Source organism: Poecilia reticulata, linkage group LG14 (assembly GCF_000633615.1).
Source record: "Poecilia reticulata strain Guanapo linkage group LG14, Guppy_female_1.0+MT, whole genome shotgun sequence".
Classification (NCBI taxonomy): Eukaryota; Metazoa; Chordata; class Actinopteri; order Cyprinodontiformes; family Poeciliidae; genus Poecilia; species Poecilia reticulata.
This window is the reverse complement of record NC_024344.1, coordinates 17,333,665-17,340,145: the sequence shown is the minus strand read 5'-3', so window position 1 is coordinate 17,340,145 and position 6,481 is coordinate 17,333,665.

Genomic DNA, 6,481 nt, shown 5'->3' with positions numbered 1-6,481 from the left:
GTTAGGCCGTGTGACAGCCATCCCAGGGACGTTTCTTGCCATTCGCCAAAAATTGCCCTCAAAAAATGAGCCTTGCTCAATTAGCTAACCCAGTCAAAAGCACACGGAAACATGATAAAGAGAAAGATGCAAGGAAAAGGAGAGAGAGGCGAAACGCTGGCATCAGAAAGCTGGACGGCTGGGTGCCTCTGCCTGGCTGCAGGAGCTTGGCATTCAGAGGATATGAGGGTTGGGTTTGGAACGCATTAGCATGCGCCTAGTGAGTCTGCTGCATTGTTTGATTTAGATTACACTGGGAAACCTCTTTCTACAGAATCTGTACAATTCCTCCGTTTCACCAATCATGCGCTTACGTCCCAAAGACATTGTGAACGCTCTTTCCTTTGGATCTGTGAATTGTACCACAAAAAGTGCATCCTGAACCCGACTGGGGCAATCCAGACAACAATCCTGCAGACGTAACCAAGAAAACGAGAGAACGCAGAGAGAGAGAGTAGGCAGGGTTGCAGTGGCTGGTGGCTTATAGGAGGGAGCCGTGGTCGTGTCTCCCTCTGTGAAGCCCCCCCTGCTATCCCCACCGACCCCCAACACAACACTTTCTTTGGCTTGTGTTTGATATGCTGCTCATGTCGGTGGGATCCTGTTTGCTTTTCCATGGTGCAGAATGGCTTCGGTGGGCCCAGGCCTATCTCTCCCTCTGTATTCTTCTCTGTGGCTCAGAGGCACCGAGTCGCAGCGCCGGCCTTCCTTCCTGTCTCTGCGCAGGACCCGGGCCTGCTGTGCAGGATGGGAGATAACCTGCTAATCGCTGGCCGGGTGCAGCGCCTGAAAAGCGTGATAAAAGTCCGCCTTCTTCTGCCAGTAAAGTTTAAATGTCCCATTGCCACGTGTGTCTGTCAGCTGCGTGTCTATCAGCTGTTCCTCCGGTCTGCACCACTTCCAGCCCACAGAAACCTCCAGACCTTTTTTTTTGTCTTTTTTTTAGGGAACAGCTAATGGTTAAACGAAGCAGATATACAGACTTTGCTGTTGTTTAACACATGAAAAACACTAGAAGGGTACTTAGTTCTTCATAAATTATTTTCTGATTTATATTTTTAATCATAAGTCTGGAAAGAAAAAACACAAGTGGACTGAGAGGAAATAACATCATCAAAATATCGAAATATGTGGCCCTCCTATTGTTTCTATCAGCCGTGTGTATGAGCATTAGCATTTTTCCTTCCTGTACCAAGAAGCAGCATTCTCTTGGAACACTGTGCACATTTGATTTACACAAGGAGAGATCCGAGGACTCCGTCTCCACCCTTGATGAAGGGAAAATCGCCATCAGTTGGGCTTTTTACTACCCCATCGCTTTAGGTCTGTGGTATACTCACTGGAAAAACACAAAATCATGGCGAGTAATTTGGTCTAGTCTCTAGTGCAAACATCTTGGTGTCATGATTTGTTTGTAAGTTGATGGTGGATCCAAATGCAGAACAACGAAGATGTAGAGGTGATGTTTAATGAAAAAATAAGGGACCAAAACAGCTTACAAAATCCACTGGAGCCCAGGGCAGAAAACAAATAATAAATCCAAGGAAATGTAGACAAGGAGGAGCAACAGAGCCGAACAGGCAGCAACTAGAGGAACCAGCAAGGAGTGACTGAAGGAGAGGGGCTTAAGTACTGCGGAAATAAAGAACCGTGGCTAATGGCAAACAGGTTGCAGGTGTGAGTGGAGAGAGCAGACAGCAGGCTGAGGAGAGAAAGAGAATGTGACAGGCGGCGAGGGAGAAAACACTGAGAAAACACTGGGGAAAAGATCTAATGTAACGAGTAACTGGACCAAAGAAACATAATGAGTTAGAATAACAGAGAAAGGACAAAATTAAAGAAAAACAGGGAAAAGACGGATCTGACCAAAATAAGAAACACAAAATACTGAAACTAGAATAACCAAGTAAGCCAAAGTAAAACAAAAACAAAGCTGATCTAAATAAAGAAGAGGAACTAAGGAACACAGAAATAAACAAAAAACAAAACCCAAACGAAAATCATAGGATCCTAACACTTGAAATAAGACAAAACTAACTTAAAAGAACGTGTCAGGAACACACAAGCTTGCTTTAAGTCAATCATTCCTTAATATTGAAGAAAGAAATACTTGCTCCATTGGCAGACTCTTTCATTTATAACAAGACATTTTCCCCATTGTTTTAAGTGAAATAATCTGCCAATAAAACAAGGACTTTCTCATCAATATTATGTAATTATTGGCTCTCAATAAGCTCCTATGTTTTGCTGAAAAGTTACTTATAAGTTAGTTTTTTTTCTTATGAGATATCAGCACTAGAAACTTGACCAAAACCACTTGGTGCGACGTTGTGTTTTCGCAGTGTAAGAAATTGGGAGCTTTACGCCACACTGTGTTTCCTCAAGACGTGGCTGCGGTCACTCCTCTGTCACATGGAGCCCACCATGGATGACATTGTTATATTCATAAAGCGCTTTTGGTTTTTCTCTGTGTTACGGACTGATTTTGAGTTTCTTTTGGCTCAGCTGAGAAGCACCTGATGCAGCTGCAGGCTGATGGGAGATGTAAAGAAAATCCTGTCATAAATCAGTCACGATTTTACCTAACCAAAGTGTCTTCGTTATTCGGGCTTACCAACATTATTTCTATTTGTTACGAGAAGCAAATCTTTTTTTTTTCCCCTCAAGATCTTTTTTTATTATTGTTTTCTTGAAATCCTTGAAAATGTGTGTTTTTAATCTGGTCTTAACTGAACATGCTTACGTTCCAGAAAAGGGGAGAATAAAAGCAAAGTGAATGTTCTGCTTACTATCTATAAGCCTTCAGCTCGTCTCATGACTCAGCTGTTATCTTCACACATGCAGGAGACGCAGTGAGAGCATTTCACCCTCCTCGATGTGGGGTCTTTTTACCGGATCTGTGTCTGCCCCCTGTCCCCCACTCCTCCCAAACATTTGTTTTTGGAGCCGGAGCCGTCTAGGCTTCGCCCGGTCTTGAGGTGAAGGACCAACTATTCTGACCTTTCTGCGCCCGTCGTGACCCGGTGACCGTCTGTGGCGTCGCCCGGCAGGTTTTGGGAGCAACTGCACACAACGGCCTTGGCGTTTGGCCGCCGAGGTTTGGAACAGATCCGAGGAGATGTCTCCCGAGTCGGAGGGGATGCAGAAGCTGAATATCTGAATTTATAATGGTCAGAGCCATCTTCTGTCTGTTTCTTTAATTATTTATCAGACATTGTCATCCAGACTGGGTGCCTCAGCCCTGGGTCATCAGTCTCTGTTGGGTCGTTGCGTGACGTAAAGCTAGCCCATGCAGACCTTTGCAACGGGAACGCTGAACACACAAGCTCACGCCGTGGGCTTTGCAAAAGTTTCACACCTTTTGAGCCTTTGTCATCTTTTGTCACGTTACAACCCCCAACCTTCGACAAATGAAAATAAAGCAGTGTCTTATTGCGAAGTGAACGGGAAATCATACATCCAGATTGTCTTCAGAAGTCATCATCGGTGAACGGTCCACCTGTGCGTAACACAATCTCAGCAACAACGCAGCTGTTCTGTGACGGCCTCAGAGGTTTGGTGTGGGTGTCGGGAAACCAATACAGAACATCACACTCAGCATCGGCCCAGTGGAAACACAGCAGCTGAGGCATCGTGCTGCGGTCCAGTCCGCATGTGTTTTCATCCACTAACAGGATGACGACTCTAAATGTGTAGCAAAAGCGTCAGTGAAGCGGTTTGCATAAAGGTGTATTCATATGCTAGAGAGTCCTAAAGTGTAGGCCGCGAATACGGCTAAGAGTCTGTGGCTTACTTAAATATCAATGCCTTTCCTTCAATCTGACCGACCTTGAACTTGAACTATTTGTAAATAAGTACAAACTAATCATTTCTAAATGTTGTCAAGTTTGAGAATATCACTCAACAGTCCAGTCACACCTTTCTTCTAGTCATCCGTCAGCTACACCCAAACTGTGGGCTTTCTGCAGTCGTCACCTGCTCGATTACTTCAATATGATGGAACCCTCTGACTATTTTTTTTTTATTATTATTATTTTATGCTCGTGACTTACAGTAATACACAGCTGCAGGAGCATCATCATCTTTATGAGACGCTGGAAATGTCAGATGATGTAATTGTCCAAACAGATGACAGCGCGGAGGGGGTGGAGAGGGCCCGTCTTCCACGTGACGTCAGGGCCCTGCAGCAGTTCGCCTGCGATAAGGACGGAGAACAACTTCACATCCACAAATGTGGTTCGACTCGCCTTATCGCCGTTCTGTGGAAGGGTGAGGGCGAGCGCAAACACGGTGCCGATACGCTGTCTCTTCCCCGACAGCGAAGTTCGCGCATTGTTCACTTCTGGCCACTGACGATATCATCAATGCATTCTGATTGAGGACGACTCCCATGCTGCCTCCGTCAAGTGATTGCGAACCGCGGTCCCTGAGCAAAACACCGACAGGGGTCGGGATCGGGCTCTCTCTCTCTCTCTCTCTCTGGAGCCTCGCTCCCGGCTCCATCGCTTGTTCTCGGGGGCTTGTGCAATTTATTAGCCATTGTGACAGTTTCCTGTAAGAGCTGGTGCCCAGCGTGACGGAAAAGGAGAGGTATGCAGATAAAGAAAGCTCTGCAGCACGGATCACAATGGCCATTGTGTTTCAAGACACAGGTCGATCTCCATCATATTTTCCACATACCTTTTAGGGTGCGTGCGTTGTTGTTTTCAGGACGTGGTGCCCAATTATTTGGTGTGCAGAGCAAACGGCATGGCTTCTTGGAAAATTACAAGCTGGAAAACAAAAGGAAATACTTTTCAGCTCCACAATAGCAAAAAAATAAAAATAAATAATAATAATAATAAAAAATAAATAAATAAATCAGGTTTTGTGAACTGCTTTAATCGGGAGTATTTGGATGGAAAGATCGTAAATTAGTCGGCATGAGATTCCCCCCCTCCCCCTCATCCCCGTGAGCACACAAAGCAAAATCAACACATGCCACCTTGTCACGCATTGAAATTACTAGCTGAGAGCGATTGGGGCAATGACCTTTGACCTTCCAGGTTATTTTGCTCCCACACACACACAATGCATGACATGCAGCTGTTGGAGCGAGAGATTGTGCAGCAGAAGCTGATTGACAGGCAGCTGTCACACCAGCGTATGGAAATGTGCTCCCGTATTCCTCGATCCGTGGGAGAGTTTACCAAGAGCAGCAGAGCCTCCGATGACGGACGCCAGCTCAGAATTACTGTCAGGATCTGGAAGTTATACGAGACATAAAACGTTGGTTGGTTTTAACTTTGGGACCAATTTGTAGTTCAGGACTATTGAGGGCAATAAATAAGTCAGTAGATAAACTGATCATCTAAATAAAACTGTACATGAAATAGCTTTATGCATAATTACTTAAACATTTTCAAAAAAGTAGATTAGCAACGTCACAGAGCTAAAAGTTGCAGTATGTCACTTTCATTAAAACAACTTTTTGTTTGTTTTATTTTGTTTTTTTTATTTTATATATTTATTCACGTCAGACAATCTGTGAGGGGAAAAAAAATCAAGCTCCCACTGCGGTCTACAGAAATAATCACAGCCAGGAGGAGGGTCTTAGTGCTGTCAATCATGTTTGTGTATGTACATCTACGCAGATTGCTACAGAAGGAGGTGGAGGAGTTTGATCTTTTCATAGATGATCTGTCTCATACTATACTGTTACAATAGTTTTAACAAATATGTCAAAAACATATATTTTGTTTTATTATAAACCCTGCTTACTAACCAATCACATGTCAGGGTTTGTTCGATAAACATATGCTACATTATTTCATGATTAGCTGTAGCACAGAAAATATGGAACAATTAAACGAATCACTGAATAATCATGTATAATTTCCAAATATTGTTAATTCCAATTTGAATTAATCGTTTAGTTTTCATGTGCATTTAAACACATTTTTTTTTAAATTTATGTAACGCAGACAGTTTTATTTAAATGATTAGATATGCCAACCTGTGGGAACTACCAACAAAATGCCCACATCAGAACAAATTCTTACACTTTCTATCTAACAGTTTACAATTAATAACAGAAAAACTAAACAAACCTCCTGAGCTGACGGCTAAATAATCCCTAAAGGTAGTGTTCTCTTCGCCTTTGTCGTTTATCTTGAGTATTTCTTATATTCATCTTCAGTTTTCACCTTTCTTTCTGTGGAGTTAACCGGCAGCGGCGTCCTGCAGACAGGATGTATCTCTCAGTTCGTACGGAACTTAAATATAAACAAATTTAACTTCTTTAATTTACTACAGGGTGGCACAAAAGTTGGAATGTTTAACACTGTCACAAGATACACGAAGTATCTGTTGCACTGTTGCAGTTTTGGCCCTTGATATTATGAGGAGTCTGTGTTATCAATCCTATCCACTTGTTTTATGACTATTTTTATGATGTCCAAAA